General features: G+C 42.1%; 1 protein-coding gene and 2 long non-coding RNA genes across 3 annotated transcripts in view; 1 reads left to right on the top strand and 2 right to left on the bottom strand.

Annotated features, from left to right (window-relative positions):
• mtnr1aa (melatonin receptor 1A a) overlaps positions 1 to 27,398 on the top strand; it is a 58,980-nt gene that overhangs the window by 10,506 nt on the left and 21,076 nt on the right. The gene's annotated exons all lie outside the window — the stretch shown is intronic.
• LOC148160327 (uncharacterized) lies at positions 3,760 to 5,772 on the bottom strand. The gene is made up of 3 exons (XR_015764256.1): positions 4,290 to 5,772; positions 3,913 to 4,216; positions 3,760 to 3,837 (listed from the first exon to the last, which is right to left on the bottom strand). It is a non-coding gene; the product is annotated as an uncharacterized LOC148160327 (long non-coding RNA).
• LOC148160326 (uncharacterized) lies at positions 8,891 to 9,921 on the bottom strand. The gene is made up of 3 exons (XR_015764258.1): positions 9,421 to 9,921; positions 9,044 to 9,347; positions 8,891 to 8,968 (listed from the first exon to the last, which is right to left on the bottom strand). It is a non-coding gene; the product is annotated as an uncharacterized LOC148160326 (long non-coding RNA).

Genomic DNA, 27,398 nt, shown 5'->3' with positions numbered 1-27,398 from the left:
AGGCAATTGCTTGTATAAAATTTTACTAAGGGCATCAATTTTCTTCTTCTCTATTACACCCCGTTGTGTCGGCCTTTCAGATAAAATTGCAATAAACACATTGAAATTTCTAGTTGTGAAGTTAAAAAAAGATGGAAAAGTTCAAGAGGAATGATTAATATTGGAAGCATATAGATAAACTGACATTAAGTGTTTTCTCTTTTGCCAATATGTTATGATTATATATGAAATATATTGCTGGGGCAGTCTCATATTTCATGCAGCTGATGGGGAAATTTTGATTCTGATAACTCAGGAAGCCTGTATAAAGGTTATGCAAACCTTATTCTTGGTGCATATTTGTCTCAGTGTCCTGTGTTTACAGTTCTGTATGAGAGATATGTGAAAGTGCAGGAGTCGTAGCTCCTCAGCGGGTCACAGCCGTGATGACCATGATAAACATCAGATCGGCACAGTGTGGACAAGCAGCTTAATGCTACGTGAAAAGCAATGAAAAGATTCATTGGGTGAAAAACAGTCAGTAATTAGGGAACCATAGTGGCTGGGGGTCATGACTTTGGATTTAATTAATAGCTTGTCCGAGCTGAATAACAGGACAATGAGTGTTACACGATAAGGATCTCTTTTCTTTTCTCAGGGCACTTAACTCCTCAGCTAACGTCTGGGCTGCAACCTGGACGTGGTAAAACAGAGCGCTAGTGGCCTACCCAAAGGCTCCTCCTCAACTGGTAATTTATGGACAACATAAGCGCTTTCTCACTGTGCCCTAAAACATGTCTTAGCCTTTATACATTTTCGATAATCACACCATGTAGATCTTCTTGATTTGCTGTTAGGAGCCTTTCTCGCTCTTACAAAGGATTAACTCTTAAACATCTGACCACATGAACTTAAGATATGATTACCTTGTGCATATTTTATTTGGCACTGGGATCAGATTTATATTGCTCTGCTTGTTGTTGGTGTACTCAAACACAACATATGAGGTGAAGGCAGGTGGTTGTGTTTCTGATCTAAAAGATAAACATACAGGAGAAGTAACTGACGTGTGTGGGTGCGTGTGTGTGTGTGCGTGTGTGTGCGTGTGTGTGTGTGTGTGTGTGTGTGTGCTTGTGTGTGACAAGTCTAGTACTCTGGAAGCAAATATTGTGGGATACCATGGTTCATGTTTTAGGATTCTTGATATCAGGACAAGCAATATGCTAGTCCTGGTTTACTATGATTAGTGAACCAACAATCAGTAATTATATATCACCTACTGTAAGTTTTCCTTTTTGTTGGAGCCAGTAGCAGTCCAGATTTGGCTATGAATAACTGTATGAATAATTGCTTTGGGCAATTACTAATAAAACTAGTAGTTTAGATCAACATTACCAAGTTGGGGCACCGCCCGATTATCAGGAAAATAATAACCAAATAGATCTGTCTACTGTATTCTCTAAATATTTGTCTTATAAGGCGTAGGTTTTCAAATAATAGATAAAGGCATAAGTTCCACACCAGTGCTCTTTGAACAGCAAAATATTATACATAAAATAATTACACAGAAGTACTCTCACTCACACGTGATTTTATTAACAAAGTAATTCAACATTATAATTAAACACTCTAATCATCAAACTTGTTATGCTGGTAAGAAAAATATAAAAGTTTGATTAAACTAAGACAACTAATGGCTAAACTTAAAAGTAGAAATAGAGCCAATAAAAATGATGTAATGAAATCAGTCCAGTATGGATTATGAATATTGAGAAGCCAGATTTATTTAAAGACCAATGACTGTATTGAAGAGTTTCAGTTGGAGTAATTGCCAAACTTGGTATGTATTCCAAATACCATTTCACAGTGCAAAAGACAGAACTTTATTTTGAGAAATGTATGTATTAATAATTTTTGAGTGGACTAGAAATCAATAATCTCATTAAGAGTCCATTTCTGCAAATATTTATAAAGAATATAATGGTTTGCTGTTTAAATAATCTTTTTTTCAGTTCAAAGCACCAAAAATGAGAAGATTAATTGTTGACGAGCGTCAGCGGTTCACCTACAGTTGATGGCACGAACACGAAGAAGCTACTGCTATCTCTAAGAAAACAGGATATTTTAAAATGATTTCAGGGCTCTGTTTATCTACTTTGTGGCCAAAAATGGGAAGGAAATTACCCATAAAAGAGACAAGCTCAACTTGCTGTTCTGTCAGTGATTAAAGCATTCATTGGGATACAGTTTGAACAGCCTGAATATTTGGTGGCTTTAGCAGCATCACTCTTCTGTTTGGAACAGGCTCTAAGTGTCAAGTAATGCAATAAAAATACAAATATATAATCCTCAGCTATTATTTCTGTCCAGAACACAACGTGTTGTGAACAAAGTTCCAATGGGTGAGCTGAGTTTAGGCATTCAGGTAGCTCTGTGTCACTCTGGAACCAGGAGACAATTAGCTGTCCAGTCAATGACTTGCAGTATTGTCAGTTAGCACACATTAGCTTAAAACGTGGTTGTGTTAGCTCTGGCCAGATGCCATCAGAGCTTGGTCAAGTTAAGTTTATCTGTATAGCGCATTGCAGCAACAAAACAGTTCAATGCTTTTCATCATAAAATCATCACACATACATACATTATGAAACGAGCAAGCTTAAAATTTAGTCAAATTCCATCATCAAAATCATGAAGCAAATACACATATGTAGATTGTTGATCAATGTTGCCATTACTACTAATCAAAGACAATTTCAAATAGGTGTGTTTTGGGCCTTAATGTAAAGGAACTCGCCAGTCAGTGTTATGTTGTGGACAGCAATCTTGGGGAACATGTAATTCCAAGGTTCCTTCTGCAGAATTCTGAATAAAACCAGGATCAAGGTCTATTCCTTCAGCTGTGAACCATAGGTAGCTACCGGATGCGCAAAACAGTAACTAATTTATCTTTTTGGATTCAAGCTCCTGGACATGACAACAAATGTCTTCTCTCTGCCAGTCGGAGAAAGTGGAAGGTTGTACGTTTTGTCCTTGCAAGAAGAGAAGTTTATTGCCATGTTTTATGCAGACATGCGCTCAAACAGCAATGTCGATATTTCTCTTCAGCTAGCCCGCTTCCTCTGTTTGGATTTTGTCTTTGCAGGAGACATGGATACTTTTGTGGAATGTTTAGCTGACATAGTGAGGAATTATGTCAATTTGTACAGTTCTTCTCTAAATAGCTACAATAATACTATAAAATGGCTAAATCCTCCTGCCTGAAAATTGTAGCATCATTTTCCACTAATGAACTTTAGTCCAGGATTAAACTCAGGGGTCCTGAGTTTCTTTCGTGAAACTTGTCATCTTGAACCAGAGTGGGTTAAAAAAGTGCATTGTTGAATCAAATAGTTATTCCAGATTTATACGAGCTAGTCAGTTCATCATGGCTTGAGCCACACAGCACTTTCAACAGTCATACGTTATATAAATATATAAGTATAAAATATAAATATATTTGGAAATGTGTGTGTCTTCTAATTTAATTTATTTTAATGGTGTTACATATTGTTATCCAGTTTTGATTTTATTAAAAGTATAAGATTTGTTCATTAGTCATCACTATTTTTAATATAACACCAGTATTTGCGCCATTTGTGTGTAAGCAGATTCACATTTTTCCACTAATGAGCAGCTATATAGACCCCTTTCCGAATAGTTCATATTTGTCATCACACATAATCTGTCATAATGGGTCCTAGTGAACGCACCCACATGCAAGAACACAACCAGTAGAGCGAATCACAATAATAAAGTTTATTAAATAAAGAGAAGTGGTGGGGAGATCTGGATACGGGGTTGGAACTGCAAGGTCATCAACTGTTAAATGAGAGGACAGATGTGAATAGCAGTCGGTGGCAGAAGGATCATGCAGAGATAGTCGGTGAATCTTACTTGGATAAGGGGTGAAATGGGTTTGATTGTTGCCTGATTGTTGCCTGAGGTTGCGACGGAAGACTGAGGTCCAGAGCTCGCTAATCCGGCGAGCGGTGCACGTTGGAGGACGGACAGGTAAGAGCGGCTGTAGCGGACGGCTGGCAAACGGAGAGCTCGATTCATCCAGGGTCGAGGGTACTGGCTTCCAACAGGTACTACCTGAGGCGTCAGAGGGGGTAACGGTTCCTCGGGAGGCTGACCGGAGCGGAGATCACTCGGAGACTTGTATCCACAGGCTACACGCTGGGAGACGGCAGAAAACCTGACGAGAGGGAAACACATCGGGAGATCACTCAGGTGAATAACTCAGAGGGCCTAGCTCAGGGAAAGTTTACCATTCTAGGTTAACACTCAGGCACCGGAGTGTTTGCCAGCCGCAGCATAAATACTCCACTTCAGCCCTCTTCAAATTAGCCACAGGTGCGTCAACAGGGTCTGCCACCGCATGTTCCAGGGGCTCAGCCCATCGAGGACCTCTGGTGGATGGTGAGGAAACAGCAGGCAACAACACAAAACCCAACCCCAAGATTACAAAAAAAAACAAAACAAAACACTGATCCCAACAGTACTCCCCCCTCAACGGTTGCCACCCGGCAACCGCGAAGAGGAAGCCCGGGACGAAACAAAATCTCTTATCAGAGTGGAATCCAAAACAAAGGAGCGGGGGACCCAGGAACGCTCCTCCGGACCGTAGCCCTCCCAGTCGACGAGGTACTGGTAGCCCCGACCTCGCCGACGGGAGGCCACGATCCGACGGACGGAGTAGGCTGGATGACCATCAATAATCCGGGTGGGAGGAGGGGGTTCGGTCGGAGGGCACAACTCACAGGTCAGGACAGGTTTAAGCTGTGAAACATGGAAGGTTGAGTGTATACGAAGGGATGAGGGAAGACGGAGACGCACTGCTGCTGGATTGATTATGGACAGGATTTCAAAAGGTCCAATGAACTTAGGTGCCAATTTCTTAGCCATGGCCTTGAGAGGGATATCACGGGTGGAGAGCCATACCTTTTGCCCAACAGTATATGCCGGTGCAGCAGAGCGCCTACGATCAGCTATGCGTTTGTTTTGGGCCGCTGTGTTATGGAGGGCTGCGATGGTTTCTCTCCAAATCTTCTGGGAGCGACGGATCTGGTGTTGCACAGAGGTCACCGAAATGTCCTTCTCATCAGAGGGGAGGAGTGGTGGTTGATATCCTAGAGAGACTTCAAAAGGGGAAAAACCTGTCGCAGCAGACACGTGAGAGTTATGGGCGTATTCAACCCAAGGCAAAAATTGGACCCAGTCAACAGGATTGGAAGAAGTGAAACATCTGAGAGTTGCTTCCAGCTCCTGGTTCATACGTTCAGTTTGTCCGTTAGTTTGGGGGTGATGGCCTGATGTGAGGGTTACCTTGGCTTCTAAAGCTGCACAAAACTCTCTCCAAACTTGAGAGATAAACTGAGGACCTCGATCAGACAGGATCTCCTGGGGAATGCCATGAAGGCGAAAGACATGTTTGATGAGGAGATGGGCGGTCTGAGAAGAAGTGGGTAACTTGCGGAGAGGAACTAGATGGCAGGCTTTCGAAAAACGGTCTATTACAGTAAGAATAGTAGTCATACCCTTGGAATTGGGTAGGCCTGTGACAAAATCCATGGCAATATGGGACCATGGGCGCTGGGGTGTAGGCAGTGGTTGGAGGAGTCCTGCCGGGGGCTGATGAGAAGACTTATTACGGGAGCAAACAGGACAGGCAAGTACAAACTCTTTGACATCTTTGTGTATAGATGGCCACCAAAACCTTCGATTTACGAGTGCAATAGTACGACTGACACCTGGATGGGCTGAGAATTTGGATGCATGGATCCACTGGAGAAACCGGGGCTTAATTGCTGCAGGAACAAACAATTTACCTGGTGGGCATGACTCGGGGGGAGGTTCAGACTGTTGTGACTGACGGATCAGGTCTTCGATCTCCCAAGTAACCCCTCCAACCGTGCAACTGGGAGGGAGGAGGGGAGCCGGACCGTCCTCAGCGTCGTCGGGGGTGTGTAACCTGGACAGCGCATCAGGCTTGATGTTCTTTGAGCCTGGTCGGTAAGAAATGGACAGATTAAAGCGGGAAAAGAACAATGACCATCTGGACTGTCGGGGGTTGGATCTCTTGGCAGCTTGAATGGTATGACAGATTCTTGTGATCCGTCCAAACTAAGACGGGGTGCTCCGCCCCCTCTAACCAGTGTCGCCATTCCTCAAGAGCTAACTTGATGGCTAACAACTCTCTGTCTCCGACATCATAGTTACGTTCAGGAGGGGTCAACCTGCGTGAGAAGAAGGCACAAGGGTGAGTTTTTCCATCCGTTTCTGACACCTGAGACAGCACTGCTCCAACTCCCGAGTCTGAGGCATCAACCTCTACTATGAACTGTCTCTTGAGGTCAGGCTGAACCAAAACAGGGGCTTTGGAGAACAGCGTCTTCAACTGCATGAAGGCAGACTCGGCTTGGGGAGTCCAAGTAAAGACTGACTTAGTGGAGGTGAGTGCCGTTAGTGGCGCAGCCGTCTGGCTGTAGTTGCGGATGAATCTACGGTAGAAATTAGCGAATCCAAGAAAGCGCTGAAGTTGCTTGCGGGTGTCTGGTCTGGGCCACTCGATAACAGCCTTGATCTTGTCCTCTGAAGGCCTTACCTGTCCGCCCTCAAGCACATAACCCAGGAATGTAACTGACGGACGGTGGAACTCGCACTTCTCTGCCTTTACAAATAGCCTGTTTTCTAGGAGACGCTGAAGAACTAGGCGAACATGTTTCTTATGTTCTTCTAGGGACTTGGAATAAATTAGAATGTCATCAAGATAGACGAAGACAAAATCATTAATGAAATCTCTCAGAACATCATTGACTAAAGCCTGGAAAAAGGCTGGCGCGTTTGACAAGCCAAATGGCATCACTAAATATTCATAGTGGCCTATGGGTGTTTTGAAGGCCGTCTTCCATTCGTCGCCTTCACGTATACGTAGCAGGTGGTAAGCATTTCGGAGATCTAACTTGGAAAAAATGACGGCGCCCTGAACGGGTTCAAAAGCTGAAGACAACAGGGGAAGGGGATACTTGTTTTTAATGGTTATCTGGTTTAGGCCTCTGTAGTCAATGCATGGCCTAAGCGAACCATCTTTCTTGCCTACAAAAAAGAAACCTGCAGCTAGTGGTGAGGAAGATGTCCGAATGATTCCTGCTGCTACAGAGTCGTTGACATATCTTTCCATTGCCTCACGTTCAGGCTTGGAGATGTTATAAAGTCGACTGTTAGGAAGTGGGGCCCCAGGCAACAAATCTATGGCGCAGTCATAAGGACGATGCGGAGGTAGTGTGAGTGCTTTACTTTTGCTAAAGACGGGAGCTAAATCACGGTAGTCATCAGGGACTGCGGAGAGGTCTGGGGAGTCCATCACTTGAGGCTCTGATGCCACAGGACTGGGGGGAACGGCAGCATGGAGGCAGGCTGAATGGCAGTGACTTGCCCAAGCCTCAATGTGGGATTCTGACCAGTTAATGTGTGGGTTGTGTTGGGTTAACCAGTTGAACCCGAGGACTACTGAGGAGCTTGCTGCTGGGAAAACATAAAATGAGATGTGTTCAGTGTGATTACCAGAGATGATTAAACGGACTGGTTTGGTTCTGTGAGTGATTCTGGGCAGAGCCTCTCCGTTGAGAGCTGAAACCCTGAGGGGAACGGCCAGTGGGTCAACTTCAATCCCCATCTGCTTAACAAGGTCAGAATCGATAAGATTCTGCTCACATCCTGAGTCTATGAACACAGACAAAGGGAGAGATTGGTTATTATAAAACAATGTAGCTGGAATGAGTAGGCGAGATTTCTTTTCTTGATGTTGGTCCGGCAGACTCCTCACCCTTACTGTCGGACCTGCGGGTTTAACCGGAGGGGGCATTTTGCAATGAAATGGGTGGGATCGCCACAATACAAACAGAGACGTGAGGTCATTCTTTTACGCCTTTCTTCGGGTGTCAATCGTGTGTGTCCCACCTGCATAGGCTCCGGATCTGCTGGGGCTGAGGGTCCAGGCTCAACTTGTGGGGCGGAAGGTGTCGCAGAGGTAAAGGTCTTCACTGAGTAGTTCCTTCGAAGTCTTTCTCGGGTTCTGGCTCGAATTCTGTTGTCCAATTTTATTGTGAGGTTAATAAACTCCTCCAATGACTCTGGCTCATCTAGAGTTGATAATTCATCCTTGACTTGCTCACTCAAAGCATGAAAATATGCACTCTTTAAGGCAGCTGCATTCCAGTTTGTTGCTGCCGCTTTAATCCTAAAGTCAATAGCAAACTCAGAGACACTTCTTGACCCTTGCTTTAGGTTCCATAACTCACGCGAAACTGACGTCTTGTCAATTGATTGACAAAAAACCTGTTTTAATTCAGTCAGAAACTCAGGAAAGGAACAGCCAAAATCAGTGGGGGAAGGAAACCTTGCCTCGGCCCACTCCAGGGCTCTACCGGAAAGCAGTGAGAGGACATAGGCTATCTTAGCATTATCATGCGGAAAACTTTGCGGGGAATGGTTGAAAATTATTGAGCATTGGAGCAGGAAACCACGACACTTGTGAACCTCACCTGAAAATTTCTCTGGTGTAGGTGGATGTATCTCGGAAAATGTGGGCCGGGCTGGCGGAATGGGAGCGGCTGGCAGAGGTGGAGGACTCGGTTCCTGTGAAACAGGGTTCTGCAAAAAGTTTGAAATTTCAGAAAGTTGGCGGTTAGTCTCAGCCTGTCGGGTTCCCAATTCTCGAAGGGCAGCGTCGTGAGACTGAATGAGGGCATGTTGCTCGGACAACGCCCTCCTGATTGCGTCTGCTGGGGTAATCTGTCGGCCTGAGTGTTCTGTCATAATGGGTCCTAGTGAACGCACCCACATGCAAGAACACAACCAGTAGAGCGAATCACAATAATAAAGTTTATTAAATAAAGAGAAGTGGTGGGGAGATCTGGATACGGGGTTGGAACTGCAAGGTCATCAACTGTTAAATGAGAGGACAGATGTGAATAGCAGTCGGTGGCAGAAGGATCATGCAGAGATAGTCGGTGAATCTTACTTGGATAAGGGGTGAAATGGGTTTGATTGTTGCCTGATTGTTGCCTGAGGTTGCGACGGAAGACTGAGGTCCAGAGCTCGCTAATCCGGCGAGCGGTGCACGTTGGAGGACGGACAGGTAAGAGCGGCTGTAGCGGACGGCTGGCAAACGGAGAGCTCGATTCATCCAGGGTCGAGGGTACTGGCTTCCAACAGGTACTACCTGAGGCGTCAGAGGGGGTAACGGTTCCTCGGGAGGCTGACCGGAGCGGAGATCACTCGGAGACTTGTATCCACAGGCTACACGCTGGGAGACGGCAGAAAACCTGACGAGAGGGAAACACATCGGGAGATCACTCAGGTGAATAACTCAGAGGGCCTAGCTCAGGGAAAGTTTACCATTCTAGGTTAACACTCAGGCACCGGAGTGTTTGCCAGCCGCAGCATAAATACTCCACTTCAGCCCTCTTCAAATTAGCCACAGGTGCGTCAACAGGGTCTGCCACCGCATGTTCCAGGGGCTCAGCCCATCGAGGACCTCTGGTGGATGGTGAGGAAACAGCAGGCAACAACACAAAACCCAACCCCAAGATTACAAAAAAAAACAAAACAAAACACTGATCCCAACATAATCTAGAAAATCCGTTTTTCAATTTACCCCTGAGTTACAGAAAAGCTGATAGGCACGTTGATTACTGGCAGATTTTTCATACTCTGTACTGGAAGTTTGATTGATGTACTTCTGAAAAGTTTTTTTTTTCTTTTTCATGATATGCCTATGTCATTCACTCACTAGAAAGTATCATTGCCTTTCTTCATAATAGTATAATGTGCTGTATTACATTACATCACAGAGTTGGGATGGAATCAAAGCATTAATATTTATCTTTTTATTTTGCATAATTAAAACAAATGAAACCTATCCTTGCCTCTTATTTACTGGATTGTTAGTGGTGCATCAATACGAACCATAATGGCTATTAGTAGAAAATTTAGGGGCACAGTATTGGTCCGTCTGGCCAATACTGAGCTACTATGACAGCTACACGTAATATCCCGAGGAATCACGCAGAGTAAAATAATTGTGATTGTGTTTGCTCAGATTGTTATAAGACTCTTACAAAACAACAAAGAATGACCCCAATAAGCCCTTTTCATGTTTTACAGCTCCTAATCTCTGTTGTGTCATCCTTTTCATCGCTGGTCTTCTTTGCACATGATGGTAGGTTACGTGATCATTACAAAACAACAGATATAACCAACGCTTGTATTGGGTCAGGGTGGAAGCTTGTGTCTAAGTCAGCCAGTTTCTTTAGTTTTTCCACTTGCCATGCCTGAAGGTTCTTTGAAAAATTGCTCCTCTAATCAAAGGGTCTATCCATGTGATTTGAGTGTAGAAGAAGTTATTAAAAAAAATTATGGATGTTGTTTAATGTCAATTACGATTACTCTAGTTTTCTGATTTTTTTCCTCATTACAGTGATCTTATCTGTGTTTTCTGCATTTTTTATGTTCAATAAATTAGGATTTATATGCCGATGAGTCTCGTTTTGGAAGGTTCTATTCAAAAGAGCCTTTTGAACAGAACCTTTCAGCAAATATTAAACATATTTTTTCAGTATGCCCACATTTCCGTTTTTTTATTGGTCTGGCGCAATATTGTAAGGCCATGTTTTCATTAACTGTAAATGGAAAATCATAATAAATTGAAATCAAGGCTTTCAAACTTCTGTGGAATTAATTCATTAGTGATAAAGTTTCTGAAATAAATGGACTTTTCACTAATATTCTAGCTTGTTAGAATATTAGTGAATTTATTGTTTTGGTCTTTCCAGCAGGAGTGGTCACTTGGGGCACTGAAAGTCCATTCCAAATTCAAAATTTGTAAGTTGACATATAATATCTGGCTACCATTCAAATGGGAATGACAAAAGAACATGGCATTCATGCATGTTGACCTCCCTAAGCCCGGGAATGGCTTCAAAGAAGTAGTTGCTTACCTTAAATTGCTAATATTTACAGTCAGAGCAATATTTAAAGTGTTTAAATCATCAGGGATCAATAATATGCCTGGCTGCACAATACCACTTTATTGTTTTTAATTACTATTCCGATAAAATTGAGTGGCAAAATAAATCCTCCATAGTCTCCACTGAGTCTGGGTCACCAAGTCTCCATAGCAACCATTTATTTTAAGGCAAACTGCACACACAGATGTATATTTTCCGTTCAACAACTGCACTATTACAGTAACAATGCAGCAGGATCTTAAAGAAAAGTTGCGTCTCAAAATACATTTTATACAAACAAAATCTCAATTCCAAAAGATGTCAGTACCTGATTAGACCTTTAAATGGTGATTTCAAAAGATCAACATTTCTCCCTACTTCCCCTGAGAAGTTTAGACTTTCAGCTTGTCATTTCCTGGATTATGTCAACGTTGCCTATCGTTTTCATTGGCTATTTTTTTTTGTGTTAATTAAAAAATGCAATGTCAAACACTTTTTTTTTTTTTTTTACACATATACAGTATTAATCAAGTCTTACTTATTAGTTCCCCACACTTTTAATTCCACTTCCTCCCAAGCTTTACCCATCCTGGTACAATCAATGCTTGATTTTGTTTTTTTTCTCTTCTCACTTAAATCTGACCTTCCAGGCTTCATATTCCACGACACCCTGTCTGTTTGTATCACTTTGATTCAACACCCCCACTGTTCTCTGAGGATTTTAGGTTGTCAGGCTACATACCTGTGGAGGAATTCTGCCAATAGCGTTTTGCATCAAGCAAGTCAGGCAAGAAGACATTTTTTGCAACAAACCCTGTGGATTCCAGATTAAAGAATGGCCTGGTGGGCAGAGAGAATCAAGGTTCTTTATTAGTGTGAAACAGTGACCCCCACTTGATGTGGTCAAATCTAACAAGAGCAGGTGTTTAGCATTGTGGAGACCCCCTGTTTCTCGTTTCACATGCTCACAGATCAAAGAGTGATTTGTCTTGAGGGCAGAATAAAAAAAAAAAAAAAAGAGTGTTAGTGCTACAGGTGCATTTCAATAAATGTATTGTTTTGATTAATTTTTGTCAATGTATTTCTGAAAGACAATTAAAATAATGAAACTCATCTTACAGGGCTTCATTTCAAATAGTTAATTTCAATGTTTATTACAATCTGCTAGATTTCCTCAGACAGAAACTTTTCACACTACTATAAATAATTGGTTGTCCGTAATGCACTCTTTGATAACTAGAATCAGTTGGAATGTATGGAATTGAATTGAAATTATTTTTTTGTAAAGCGCCTAGAGACAACAGTCGTAGTGTCATGGTTCAGGTTTTTGGTGAGGTGAGATGAGATGAGACGCAGGCAGGCCCAGGATGATGATGAAAATAATGAATTTTAATGATAAGTCCAAACAGAGATGGCACAGGGAACAGACTGACGACATAGCACACGACGAGGATCCGACCCAGACAAAGACAACAGGTGGGGTTAAATACACAGGGAAGGTAATCAGGGAACTGGATACAGCTGGGAGCAAACAGGGAAGACAGATTCACAGGGGAAACTGGACTAACACAGAAAAACCTAAAAAATAACTACACAGAAAACACAGATCCTAACAGTACCCCCCCCCCCCCCTCAAGGGCAGCTACCAGATGCCCAACAGAAAACAAAAAACAACCCATCAGGGTGGGCGGAGGGGCGACGGAAGGAGGGCCAGAGTCCAGAACAAAAAACAACCTCAGGGTGGGCGGAGACCCAGGAAACAGACCCCTCGAAAGAGATCCGGCGTCGCCGGCGCAGGAAACGGAGTCCCGGAGGCGGGTCCGGCGGGCGTCGCCGGCACAGGAAACACAGACGAGGAGGCAGGTCTGGCGGGCCGGCAGGAAGGCCGGCTGGAGTCTCGGGGGGAGCAGACTCGGGAAACTCGGGGGGAGCAGACTCGGGAAACTCGGGGGGAGCAGACTCGGGAAACTCGGGGGGAGCAGACTCGGGAAACTCGGGGGGAGCAGGGAGGAGACTCAGGAGGGCAGAGACTCAGGGGGGAGCTCTGGAGCGGGCGGCTGCGCGCCGGCAGCGGACTCTGGGAGCTCTGGAGCGGGCGGCTGCGCGCCTCTGGGAGCTCTGGAGCGGGCGGCTGCGCGCCTCTGGGAGCTCTGGAGCGGGCGGCTGCGCGCCTCTGGGAGCTCTGGAGCGGGCGGCTGCGCGCCTCTGGGAGCTCTGGAGCGGGCGGCTGCGCGCCTCTGGGAGCGGACTCTGGGAGCTCTGGAGCGGGCGGCTGCGCGCCTCTGGGAGCGGACTCTGGGAGCTCTGGAGCGGGCGGCTGCGCGCCTCTGGGAGCGCACTCTGGGAGCTCTGGAGCTGGCGGCTGCGCGCCTCTGGGAGCTCTGGAGCGGGCGGCTGCGCGCCTCTGGGAGCTCTGGAGCGGGCGGCTGCGCGCCTCTGGGAGCTCTGGAGCGGGCGGCTGCGCGCCTCTGGGAGCGGACTCTGGGAGCTCTGGAGCGGGCGGCTGCGCGCCTCTGGGAGCTCTGGAGCGGGCGGCTGCGCGCCTCTGGGAGCGGACTCTGGGAGCTCTGGAGCGGGCGGCTGCGCGCCTCTGGGAGCGCACTCTGGGAGCTCTGGAGCTGGCGGCTGCGCGCCTCTGGGAGCGGACTCTGGGAGCTCTGGAGCGGGCGGCTGCGCGCCTCTGGGAGCGGACTCTGGGAGCTCTGGAGCGGGCGGCTGCGCGCCTCCGGGAGCGGACTCTGGGAGCTCTGGAGCGGCGGCTGCGCGCCGGCAGCGGACTCTGGGAGCTCGGGCTCGTCTGCAAACTGAGGGGGCGGAGCCACAGGAAACTCTGGAGCGGGCTCAACGAACTCGGGAAACTCTGGGGGCTGCTCACATGCAGCGAACTCGGGAAACTCTGGGGGCTGCTCACATGCAGTGAACTCGGGAAACTCTGGGGGTTGGAGCAAACGCCGCCTCGGTGCGGGGACCGGAGGCAGCGGGGACTGACGCTGTGCAGGCTGCCGGAACAGACGCTGCCGAGGTGCGGGTACCGGAGGCAGCACCAGGGGCCGGGATTTCCGGCGGCTCAGGGCGGCGTTGACGGCGTGACCCAGGGGCCGGGACCTCCGGCGGCTCAGGGCTGGGGTGACGGCTTTGCCCAGGGGCCGGGACCTCCGGCGGCTCAGGGCTGCGGTGACGGCTTTGCCCAGGGGCCGGGACCTCTGGCGGCTCAGGGCTGCGGTGACGGCTTTGCCCAGGGGCCGGGACCTCCGGCGGCTCAGGGCTGCGGTGACGGCTTTGCCCAGGGGCCGGGACCTCCGGCGGCTCAGGGCTGCGGTGACGGCTGGTTCCCACTCCGGGCGGGGGGATCGCCAGCCGCGATCCCCACAGCAGAGCTCCGCCACAAAACTCCTCCAAGGAGACCGCTCCAAAACAACGCCAAGCACTCCATCGTCTAGTCCGCATGATACGTCTCTCACCTTCTGTTTGGTCGGATCCTACTGTCATGGTTCAGGTTTTTGGTGAGGTGAGATGAGACGCAGGCAGGCCCAGGATGATGATGAAAATAATGAATTTTAATGATAAGTCCAAACAGAGACGGCACAGGGAACAGACTGACGACATAGCACACGACGAGGATCCGACCCAGACAAAGACAACAGGTGGGGTTAAATACACAGGGAAGGTAATCAGGGAACTGGATACAGCTGGGAGCAAACAGGGAAGACAGATTCACAGGGGAAACTGGACTAACACAGAAAAACCTAAAAAATAACTACACAGAAAACACAGATCCTAACACGTAGTGCGTTGGCCCAAAGAAATAAACTGAATTGAATTGAACTGAATTATGGCCTACAGTTAATGAAACCCCAAAGTTCAGTCTCTCAAAAAAAAACACATGAATGTTGTGTTTCTACGATATTCGAGTTAAACCATAATCATGGAGTAATCCACCCACCATAAAGGTTTCTGCTAACTAAGTTGGATGTTTAGAGTGCTGTATCGAACATTTTAATTTTAATGTCCTGTGGAAGGAAAAAGTGTGGTAGAAGAGGGAATAACAGCAACAAATGGGTTAGATTAAAAGCCATTGGATACACACGTTTCCAGAACATGTGTGTATCCACCTGTTGTTCATCCACTCCTGAACCACATTCAGCAGTGTCTTACCTTGGGGAAGCAGAATAAGGAGTTGACAGTTGATCAGATAAAATTCAACAAAATTTAACATTTGATTTGAACCTCAAGGTCCCAGAGCGGAGATGAACAGAATCCAAGAGGTTTCAGGTCCAGTTTAAAGTTTTCACATTTAGTGACAGGTTCATCCGTTCTTCTGCTGACAAGACGGATGCAGATGGTGGTTCTGATTCCCAGCAGGACTTGTCACCTTTTCAGTCTTGCAAAATGAAATAATACCTGCTGTAATGTCAGTGTACGTGACTGTCTGACCTAAACCTGACAGAGAAACTCCAGTAATTTATACAAACTGAATTGTACAGTCTAAGTTGATATTCCTATAATTTAAATATTATCTATATTTGTATTCATGTATATATATAATTTGCTCTTATTTAATATTAGGCCTGATACAATAACACATTTTGCTGGATGATAAATTGTGATAGAAGTTATTGTGATACACAATAGTATTGTTGCTTGGAAACCATTTTTCAGGTAACATAATGGTAATGTCATAATAAAACCACTACACTCTCACCAAAGATCAATAAACTTTCATTTCTAGCAAGCATTTAACCAGAACTGGAAGACATTTTAAATATTCAAAATAAATAAGCAAGACAACAGAAATAGCAAATAAAATTAATTATCAAATCTCTGTAAACAAAATTGTCCTTCAAAAAAGGGTTAGCTGAGACCAAAGCACCAGACTGAAAACTTTTATCATCCAGTTTTTGGTAGAAAGAGAGAAAAGAGAAAAACTATAAATCATGCGAATGATTGAGGAAGTTATTGAGCTTCTTTTCATTTATCACATGATTAGTTGATTTATTGCTTACTGTGACAGGCCTAACAGCAACATGCAATTTCAATATTTGTATTTTTGAATTTGAAATCAAAAGAAAAAACAGATCTCGACTGCCATGTTTAATAACTGGAATAAATTGGAACATATGTAAATGACTGAATCTATCTGTTCAGATTAAATTGATGTTTGTGTAAACACATGTTTTTGTGAAAATACAAACACATAAACTGAACTGACCTGACACTCAATTTTAATACTATTTATTGAGATGCTCTGTACATGAGATCATGTTGTTTTCATTCGCAATTCAAGTCCCGTCTCAAACAAACTCCATTTGTGACCCGCCCCCTCACGTTTCCCAGTGCTATTTTTAATCATTCATTATATTATTAAGTGAAAACTTCTTTGTGCCTGGAGGAAGCTTGAGATGACGTCCGTGTGGACCATTAGGGCAGTGAGATCAAGTAAAGCCTTTTGCTTATTCAAGGGGAATTGTGCATAACACATACATACTGTAAAGTGCCTGCAGTGCAGTTTTAACCATTTGATTATTACACATGCAGGGATTTGGAGGACAGAGATGATGGCAAGTGAAAAGGGAGGAACCCAGTTTTTTGGAGAATGAAAAACTACAAAAAGAAACGCGTCCTTCTGCTTCCAAGGTGACCTTGGAGGAAGAGCTTGGTCCACCACTGCTGGTCTACAGTAAAGAGACAAAGGTTGGACTCAGCAGCTTCCAGCTGTGAATGTGTCAGACCTCATGACTGTTAAAATACAACAGCAATGATGAAATGTAAAAAAAAAAAAAAGAGAGAGAAGAGGTACGGTTAAAAAAAATAGAATCAAATACTTTGTTTAACCTGACAAAATAAACCAAAACGGGGAATCACTATTTCAGTTTTTGTTTTGTTTTTTGTCATTGATAGGGTTTAAAAAAAAAGTCCAGAGTTGAGTCAGTGGACTGAAAGGCAAACAGCTCAATCAGAAAGCCTCAGCAGTCTGCATGAGGCGGCGCAGTGATTCACTGTAACAGGATGTAATGATGATTATTATGGCAGACAGATGAATACCATTTGATGCAGCCTTGTGAACACGGCCTCACACAGCCTTATCAGGCCACTCTCTCTTGGTTCAGCACTGCAGTTTATCATACTACACTAACTCGCATACACGCACTCCAGATGAGTGCACCATTAAAAAATAACTATTTCACAAAGTGCACAGTAAAGACATGGGGGGAGGGGCAGCCTTACGTTCCAGGGGTTAGACGGGGCCACGCTGTCCGTACAAATTATGGATGAAGTTCATACTAAGGCGCTTCTAAAATTGGAAAGCGGTTTTTAGGTTGGTACTGTTGACTAAATTTGGATCAGAAATGGTACTATTTAAGGAAAGGGTGAGCTCTGTCAAGACTCGTTGGAAATGTAAACCTGTTGAAGTATTAAAGGTTTTATTACTTCAACATTTGTGGAAAATGAAAGAACATGGTCTGGGGTTTTATGTTTGGTGAAGAAATTGCCTGGTCTTTATTAAATAACAGACGGTGGGATTAGCTTTATATTTTGTAAATTTGAGTTAAAACAAAAATAATTTTACCACGTGGTAAAGATGAAACCAAAGTACAACAATAAAACTAAGTACACCTCATGATTCAAATGCTTTTGAATTTCCTTTCAGTAGTAATAACTTGAAGTAGATTCTGTATAATTTCATTTGTTTACTCCATTCTGGCTGGATTCAGAACTGCAGAACTGGACAGATCTCCTTTAGGTGTCTTAAGCATTTTAAGCAGACTGCGGACTTTGACTACACCTGTGATTCTCTTCTCTTTCAGCCATTGTGTTGTAGATATGCTGCTTTTGTGATCTTTGATCTGTTGATGACTCTGTTCACAACAACCTTTGGCTGTTAACCAGACACCTCTGACATTTTACGGGGGAATACGGTGGTTTACAGAAAAGTTATCTGTCCCTGACAACTGAAATTACCTGAAAAATAACAAATTATAAATAGAGGAAGGCCTTGAAACATCTAAAATAATAATAATAAATATTGTTTTAGTGGATACTTTTCAAGTATATTTTAGCTTTAAATACCAAATTTAAAACTTTACTTAGACTTGAATATACTGGAAGAAAAAAAAATATGTAAAACTCCCATTTCTGTATTTTTTTTTAAAATGTCAAAATAAATTTAGCTATGTAAAAATGTACAGCATTTTTAACTGGTTTTAAATCTTCAATGTTTATCAATTCATATATGAAAATTAAAGCAACATATTTCTTTATTTTTATGCATTAAAACCATGTTGTCCACTATGTAGATTATTTCTTCTTCTGAAGGTTGTGTACGGCTGCAGATTGGACCTACGGTTTGTTTTTCTGGAGGGCTTTAGGAGAGCAATAGTTTGGGAACAGTCGTGTTTTGACAGTGCAGTTACCGTGGCGAAGGTGTAGGATAATCCCAAAGAGGCGGATTATTTTCCCTTTTTTTCTGTTTCCGTGTGTCTGTCAAGTTTGTGAGGTAATTAGCAGAGTCCACTGCATCTCTCTAATGAGCAAGAGCTCGGCTTCCTCAGCGCAGTATGCATTTTTTTTAATAACCCATTAACATGCTCCCTGTGATTATTATCTGAATGAGTGTGTTTTGTCACACTCTCAGACATAACCACACAGCATTTGGGTTTGCTCCAGCGTTCTTTGGGAGTTGTCCAAAAGCAATAGAGAATTAGGCGGTTCATGTTCCTGTCCATGCTGTTCTGAGCAGCGAGAGCCTCATTTTCTCTAATATTTGCAGGACACATCCACGTGGCATGCAGCATGATGGAGAAATAATGCACCATTTTGTGAGAAATATTACACTGTAGCAACTTATTTTCAGATCTATGTGTGATTAAAAGAGCTGCTGTTCTGACAGCTTTACTTTGCAATAAGTCAGTAAAACACTAGATGAGATTAGATTTTTGCTTTTCTGTGGTTGTTTTTCAGATTGTTGGAGATAGTCAGGTTGAGAGAAGGTTCAGCAATCTCACTGAATTATTCTAATGCGGTAGATAAGATCACGATAATTGTTGTAGTTCTTAAAAAGACGACATTTGGCCACTTGTGAAGAGTAACTTGTTGCTCTCCAATATGACCTTGTATACAGAATCATTATCTCTGGTTGTAGCACTACTGAAGCTAATAGTAGTGTTTTATAATGCTAACGTCATTAAAGGTGTGACTTAAGACTCTCGTTCCGTTTAAAGCTGGCCACAAAATGTCTGGAGTCAGAGAATTATTCAGTTTGACCCTATCAGCTGTTGCATGAGGACCTGTTTAAATCCAACAACACAGAACACACACACACACACACACAAACCCCCCTCCACACACATGCCCCCCCCCAACACACACAGATTGTGACAAAATGACAGGCTGTTCAAATATTCAGCAGCAGCCACACTACTGCTATATCAGACTACTTCATCTTCATGTGACTTTCACTACTTTTGGGAAATTTTTCACTGGAGATGCAAAAAAAACCCAAATGCTTGGAATTTCTGGTGGAATGGTTTCTCCAACTCACTCTACTTGAGCTGAATTAATTTAGAAAAGTTTTTGATAATTGTGCTTCTTTCAGTGTTGGAAAGTACTTTGACTCAGTATAGCATGCATCTAAGAACACATGCTTTTCTTGAGAGTTTTATTTTCTTTTCTGGAGCCAGTAATTTATCTCATCTGACTCATGATAAAGAGATAATCCTGGTTTTCCTATGAACAGAAGCGCATTCACTTAGCAGAACATTCCAACACGTCTCCATGTAGCATTTTATCTTAAGCTAGGCTATAGTCAACTAACTTGGGGCGGTCATTAATGCAATTAATTGCTTTTTTTTTTTTTTACATGCAAAAGATCCAAGTCGGAATCTTTTGTCTCTGTGTTGCCCCTGTGACAGACTGGTGACCTGTCCAGGGTGACCCCTCCTCTCACCTGGAACGTTAGCTGGAGAGAGGCACCAACACCCTGCCAACCCCACTAAGGGACAAGGGTGTATAGAAAATGGATGGATGGATGAAGATAGTTGGTAGTTCTATGTTCCAAATCAGCACTCTACATCCTGACTGGAGCACTGGTGCAGTGGCATTTTGGCTATGCTGCCATTCCTTAGTACAGAGGTTCCCAAATTGTACAGAGGTTCCCCCATTACAGGGGGGCGCGGGAAGCCGTCTGGATGAAAAAGAAAAAAACATGAACGCTGTATGCGCTGGGTTTTTACCTTAGAATGGTCAACTCTGTTATTCCTCTGTTCCTAAGTTGCTACTGATTGAGCTACAATATGGCCTCCTTCGGAATAACATCGTATAAATTGAGATAGTTTGGTATTTTGTCAACTCTGTCAGAGTTTTTGTGACTCTTTCAGTGAAATTGTGGCCAAGTCTCACTTAAATGTGCAATTAATTCATTTTAATGTATTTTACATAAGTTGCATTAGTTCACATGTATCAAGTATTTTTTTTTTACTCACTAGTTTGTCAGCACCTTCAGTTCTTTATCAACTCCGTCATGCACTGTCAACTCCATCAGATGGACTTTTTGTAGTTTTTTGTTTTAAATAATATTTATTTTGTTTCTTGAGAAGCATTTGTCTGTAAAATGAGTAAAAATATCACTAATAGGGTATTTTAAAAAGTTTGGGAACCACTGCCTTAGTATACCAGCTTAGTGGAGGCCTCAACAATCATGAGAGGGAGAAGTCTCTGGAGATAACGATGGCCACAAACAGACTGTAATTTATGTCTAACCAGGTGGTCAGCAACACAGGAGCACCACAGGCGTACTCTCGCCATTCCTTATCATTCTGTACACTTTAGACTTCCAGCATAAGTCAGACTTCTGTCCTCTACAGAAATACTCAGATTACTCTGCAGAGATGATCAAGAAGCTGCGTACAGAGAGTTGGTGGACCACTTTGTGGCGTGGTGTGGAAACAATCTCATCTTGAACATGAACAAAACAAATGTGATACAGCTCATTACTCTCACTTCGCCATTCTTCCATGAACTTGAACAGACAATGCGTACATTTAGCTATTTTGATCATGAAAATGTTTGAATCATGCAGAAAACACAGTTAAAGAGCAGTCAATTGAAAAACTCAATTTTCTCCTTGTTAGTACCTATTTCATTTGTCAAGATGATAGGTGAGGCACTGCTTGACTTGCCTCTCCTGACTGCATGTCACTTGGCAGTGACACTTGACTGTTGTCATTAAGGTCAAATGTTGCTCTCACAGGTACTGTCACTATCACCAAATCACTCCTGTACAGTTCAAAAGCCGTAGCTTACTCCATCATCCTGGTCTGTCTTTTGTCTGCTGGATGGCTCATTAGCTTTGGTCATGCTCTGGACTCCCTAGCTGGTTGCTGATTTTGAAAATAATAGATCAACTATCTCCTCAGTCACAGTGAGTGAGGAACAGTTCTATGTTTTAGAAAATTACTGACATTTATATTTAGAGAATAGTGAGAAGGTACAAATGCTTATAATCAACTCCCCTGGACCCTTGATTAGATGAATATCGTTTTTGGAACGTAAAAGTTGACTTTGTGACTTTGCTCTGAAAAAGCATGGCACTGCTGTGTGCCTCTTTGAGAACCTGCTCTGCTCCTCCTTTGTAAAGTAGATCTACAGCGCGGCAGCAGCAGATGGTGTCATTTAACGCTGTACTTGGAAAGAAATAAAGTGCAACTTGGTCAGACAATATGTCATTCATACCTGCCAGTCGAACGCGACAATTTTACCTGAATCATCATGTGAAGGTGCTAAGTTACTACCGTCTCCACTCAGGCGGGTATGTCATGGCTTATGTGTGTATTTTACCAAGTGTGCAACGGCCACTGTCTAAATCAATTTGAGTGTAAAACTAAGGACATATTTATAAAGTGGGCCAGTTCACCAGTTACTCCCTCCTGTGCAGGTAAGGGTCAAGGGAAGGATTAATGACTAATGAATTAACCTGCGGCCTCGTGCATATATGTGTGTGCTTACAAAATAAGCAACCTGGGACTTTTGACCAGAAGGGAGAAGTCTCTGGAGATAATGATGCTGAGTGTCTAAACTGAGTCTTATTAAGGTTGTTTTAGTTACAAGAATTTACTCTGTAAAACTGTTGTGAAAAATGTCAAAATAATCAAAAGCATACAAGGGATCTCCAAGATCAAAGGCCATTTCTTTTCTTGTTGGATTACATGGATATGAAATAATTTAGGGATGTTTTATATAGTAAAAGAGCAGCTGTTTGAATAGTTCATACAACTAAATTGCTTTAAATTTTTAGTTCTATCCCTTTTCCAAGTAGAGGTTCTTCTTTTTGATGAACTGTTGTAAAACAAGTAAAAAATATGAGTTGATTGAATATATTGGAAATATTGTGTCACAGCCTTCCCACCTGGAAAGATGTAAAGTTGTCTGAGTTTAGATGTAGAGATTCAAAGTTTAAGTTAAACTTTAAAGTAAAACTTTCATATATAATGCTTTCTAGGATTTTATACTCCTCACAATAATTATTTCATATTTGAAATATTTTTATTTTACTCTTTTTTTAAACATTTGTAGAACACTTTTAAAAGAATGAAATTACAATTTTACAACATAAATGAAACAATGTAAAGTGTGTGAGTGTGTGGATCCTCCTCACCCACAGTACAAAATAGATCAAGCTTTGGTTTAGAGCCAATTATTAAATGTGACGGATGTGTGTCTAACTTCTGGAAAAATACTGAATCTCTTTTATTAATTTATTAGTTTACGAGTATTCTCCTAAGTGAAATTTCAGATTTTTGCATGTATGTATGAGTTGAAAAACAGGACAAATAAAAAACTTACTTTATGCACATTCATTGACTTACGTATTTAGATATCTACAAATGCATTTTTAATTGGCAGTAATCTTACCCCATACATAACTCCTTGTGTTTCCATAGCAACTAAAACAAACAAGAACCTGACAGGTTGCTTGGCATCATCATGTCAATGAGAGCCTCTATGTTCTCATTGATGATGTCATAAATGTTCAAATATATTGTTATTGTCATTGGAAATATAAGAATTCTCAGTTTGCTTTTCAACTTGGTTGGAGGTACATCGATTCCAGAGAGACGACTTCAAACTGACTTTACAAACCATTTTAACTGTTCACCAGGTCAAGAGGATTTTTGATATTTGTTGTCACAGTTTTCTTTTGGTTTGTCTTGACACCAGTGGAGCCATGGAGAAAGAAGGAGACAATCGCTGGTTCTGCAAGTCTGATCACGATGAGTTTCATTTTACCTGTGCTGTAGTTTGTCTAGTATTGTTTTCTCCATAGAAAACCTTTATTTTTTTGACAATTTGTAACATTTAAAACATTTCTTTTTTTTTTCTTTTTCTTGTGGATTGTAGATGCTTGCTGTAATTTCTGACATATATTTGTGATTAGTATTTTGATTTGTAGCTTTATATGTTAAAATAAGTAAAATAAGTAATATATAAATATATAAACATAATAACAAATAAGTAACAAATTTATAAAACGATAATAAAATATTCTTTCAAAAAGCAAAAAAATGAAGTGACATCCCAACAGAACCTTAAAGCTGTTTGCTGATTCTTCACAGTGACCAAGTAATACATTTCCACCTGTCAGTAAACGTCCTTAAACAGTCTGATAAAAACAGGCACAACCTTTGTTCTCTCTGCTCTGCTCATTATGGTGCTCTTTTTTGTCACTTGAATATTCAGCGTCACTTCTGAATGTGATTTTTATCAATGTGCTCATGCGCTCAGCACATACAAGCTGGCTGCCCAATCACCAGCCTGCCAGCTGCACATGGACTGCAGGGGACGCGACACGCCCTCGTGGACTGGTGCAGATGATGAAAATTGTGTGACACTGGCCTTGCAGTTGAGCAGACAGATGAACAGGAATCAGCTTTTAAAGCCCCAGCTGTGTCACTGGCATTTGTTTCTTTGTGTCTCTTTATATATCTGACACCTAAAAAAAAAAAAGACAAAAAAAATTCTTATGGTTTTTGATATATTGGGACTTGGACTTTTCCTGAATGATTCCTTTCAGTACGGGAGGAAAAAACAAAAAGAAAATCCTGATCAGGTCATTTCTACTAAATTTTCTATGTTTTAAAAGAATGAGATACTTTTTAGTTTCACTAACCAGCTTTTCTAAAATGCAATGGCCACCCAAGTGTTTAAAATTATGCTTATTATGTGTGTGTGTGTGTGGGGGGGGGTGTGCATGTGTGCTTGTGTATGTTTCCTTTCAGAGTTCAAAACTTTACCAGAACTGCAATTATTTAGACGCTGTTCAAAAGAGTTTAATCCTTTAGCCAGTGGAGTCATATATTGAGAAAACACCCACAGTCAAAACAAGAAGAAAGAAACGTTGATGTTGGATTAGTGGGACACTGACACAAAATAAGGTTTTAAAGAAGGAAACTCAGCCAGTAAATATGAAGTAAAAAAAAACTGTCCATGTCATAAACTCAGATTATTTGGAAAAAAAAGTGTGATAAGCTTTTATGAAAAGAAATGTCTTCCATATGTTCAAAGTCATCATTCATATAAAGTGCACAAAAAATGCATTAGAGAGTACAGAAATTATGATTTTAGAAATTTTTTTTATGCTTTTAAGAGTTTATGATCTGATTCTACAGGTCAATTGGGGTCAACTGTACAGTAGAAATAAATACTGCAGAATCTTCATAAACATAAAGTTCAGTAGCTGTTGAAACGCCATTCTGACCTCAGTTTCCCACTGGAACAGCGAAAACCTCCAACAACATACAGATGATTGTTAGGCTAGGACAGTTACATAACTTATTAATTCCCTCAGCAGAAGCTGTTTCCCGTCTTGCTTTCTGCATTTTATCCTCTTCAGCAGCAAGATAACAAAATCTTCCAGGCTTTAATTTTAGATATCAACATTTTTGGAACATGAACCACCTCAGTAAATACTACCGTGTCTAAGTACCACCAAATTGACAGGCAGTTTAATACAAAAGAACTTGGACTAGTTTCACTGCTGAGGTTGTTCAAAAAGACGAAAAAGAAAAGAATGAACGACGTTCTCATCTACTGGTGTGGTTACGGTTGTTTGGAGGAGTTGAATTTTTGAAAAAGGAAAAATAGGGTGCTGTCTGTTTTGTGACATCAAATCTTTAAAACCTATAAATGTTAGAAGTATATAAACGATCGGAATCTGCCTGTCTGTTTTTCGAAGTGGCTGGATAATTTCAAAGCACTTTGTGTGTTTGTAGCCCGATCTGTTAAAATAAATAGTGAGTATGTTACACCGACCCAGAACAACATGGTGTTGGAGCAAACATGTTGATTCATTTCACCTCCCAAAAACGGGGAGGGGGGGCTTACAGGCCTGGCGTTGACATACATCGACCTCGCTACCTGCTCATGTCTGTTTTTCTCCACTTCTCTTGCTCTGCAGTAAAAGAATTCTCGTTTGATGATTCTGTGTGGCACTACTGCCCCCAATCAGTGTGATGGTATAACTGCGTTCTACAATAACACTGACATTTTACAATAGAGACAGTTTTATCAATACACTAAAAGCACTACATGTACACTAAATGACATCTGCAGTATCTGACGGACTAACAAACTACTGGTTCACATAGAAGTGTGTACTGTTTCCTGGATTACAAATTCATTTAACAGGTACTTGTAGACATGATGTGTGATTGACTGAAAATCAGAGTAAGGACTTTGGCTTCAAAGATCACCTGTGGAGGGAACATGGGTGTTCTAAAATAAAAGGTTTAATGGTGTTAATGTAATTATATGGAAGGTTCATATAATGATGAAGGTGTAATTGAACTGACTTTTGAGAAAAGCGGTAGACTGTGCAAGTTTTTATTTTCTACAAACTACTTCTTCATTCTTCATTCAAAACGTTTGTGTATGTTAACATGTGACACGTTCATCTTAAACCGTAAATTAATGAAATAAACAAATAAAAAATTAAGTAAATAAATAAGAATAGTGTAAACAGCCATATTGTTCCCACATTCACATTCTGACAGGTAATAGCGTCGCCACCGGCGCTTGTTCTTTGTTCACCGTTGAACACTGTGCTTCTTTCTAGTTGAAACAACCAATTTGCTCAAATGACTTCTGTTTGTTTGTTAATTAGCTTTGATTTTTATCTTGTAAAGAGTTTATTTGAGAATTTGTGGTAGAGCTCTGGTGCTTTGGGACAACCGTGGAGCTGAGAGGTCGCAACTTCAGAAAGTAGATATTTCCTCTCTAATCTCGATGAATTATGTTATCAGAGCAAAACTACAAGCTGCCAGGACAGGTAGTTCTTCATTATTTATATAAAAAATAAGCAAATAAAAATAAAATGATTTACAGATTTCCTAAAACCAGGCCACAAATGTGTCACATGAAATAAGCTGAACCCTGAAGTCATGCTGCAGCTGTATTCAAAAAGTAGAGCAAACTGCATGTACACATTCACGTACACACACCTTGCATCAGCTGTGAAGCATGATAAGCTCAGTTCCTATGTGTATAAAATGCTTTCCACAACCATGGTGGAGAATATTAATAATGAAAAGGGACACCTTCAAATTCAGGCATAAATATTTATACTTTTTACCTATTTACTCTTGCAAACTTGCACACCTTGGCACGGTTTGTTTTGATGTCTGCAGTAAACTGAGGTACATTTCTCAACCAGAGTGCAGGAACCAAAGTGATCATCACAGAGTTAGACCCTTTCCAATTTTCAAGTCTTCCACCACCTTAAATATTTTTGAAATTTTGAAGCTGAGTTCTTAGTTGTACTTTAACAATGATAACCTCAGTAACCTTGAAGCGTGTTGTGTGTGCTCATTTCATAATGAGCAGCAGTAACTCCTCATTAAATACGTACTTTCAAGGGACCTAAATGGCATAAATGGGATCAATCCAATCTTCTGACAGGATCAAGCTGCTTTGTAATTGCAAATGGGAATCCAGCCACCACGTAATTGGTTGCTTTTTGTGTGTGTGTGTGTGTGTGTGTGTGTGTGTGTGTGTGTGTGTGTGTGTGTGTGTGTGTGTGTGCGTGTGTGTGTGTGTGTGTGTGTGTGTGACTGGGTATTAAATGCCTACAGGAGCCCCTTTGCCAGTGTGAAGTGGGGGTTATATATGTTCTTCACTCAGTGGGTTATGTATCATTTTATCATTTGTTCATTTAGTTCATTTGATAAATATTGAAAGTGATTTGATATCAGCCTAAGTGTGAATTGCAGAATGGATAGGGAGCCAACATAAAGCACAAAGGAGGGGGAATGGTTTATTAAAGGTGCTTCAAAATTTGAAAGCAAAGCACAAAAGCTAGCCTGGTGTAAAAGTTTAAAC

This window comes from Poecilia mexicana, unplaced genomic scaffold (genome assembly GCF_051168715.1).
Source record: "Poecilia mexicana isolate PSO_F unplaced genomic scaffold, ASM5116871v1 scaffold_2, whole genome shotgun sequence".
Taxonomy (NCBI): Eukaryota; Metazoa; Chordata; class Actinopteri; order Cyprinodontiformes; family Poeciliidae; genus Poecilia; species Poecilia mexicana.
The sequence above is the reverse complement of the archived record's forward strand: the minus strand, read 5'-3'. Positions and strand labels throughout refer to the sequence as shown.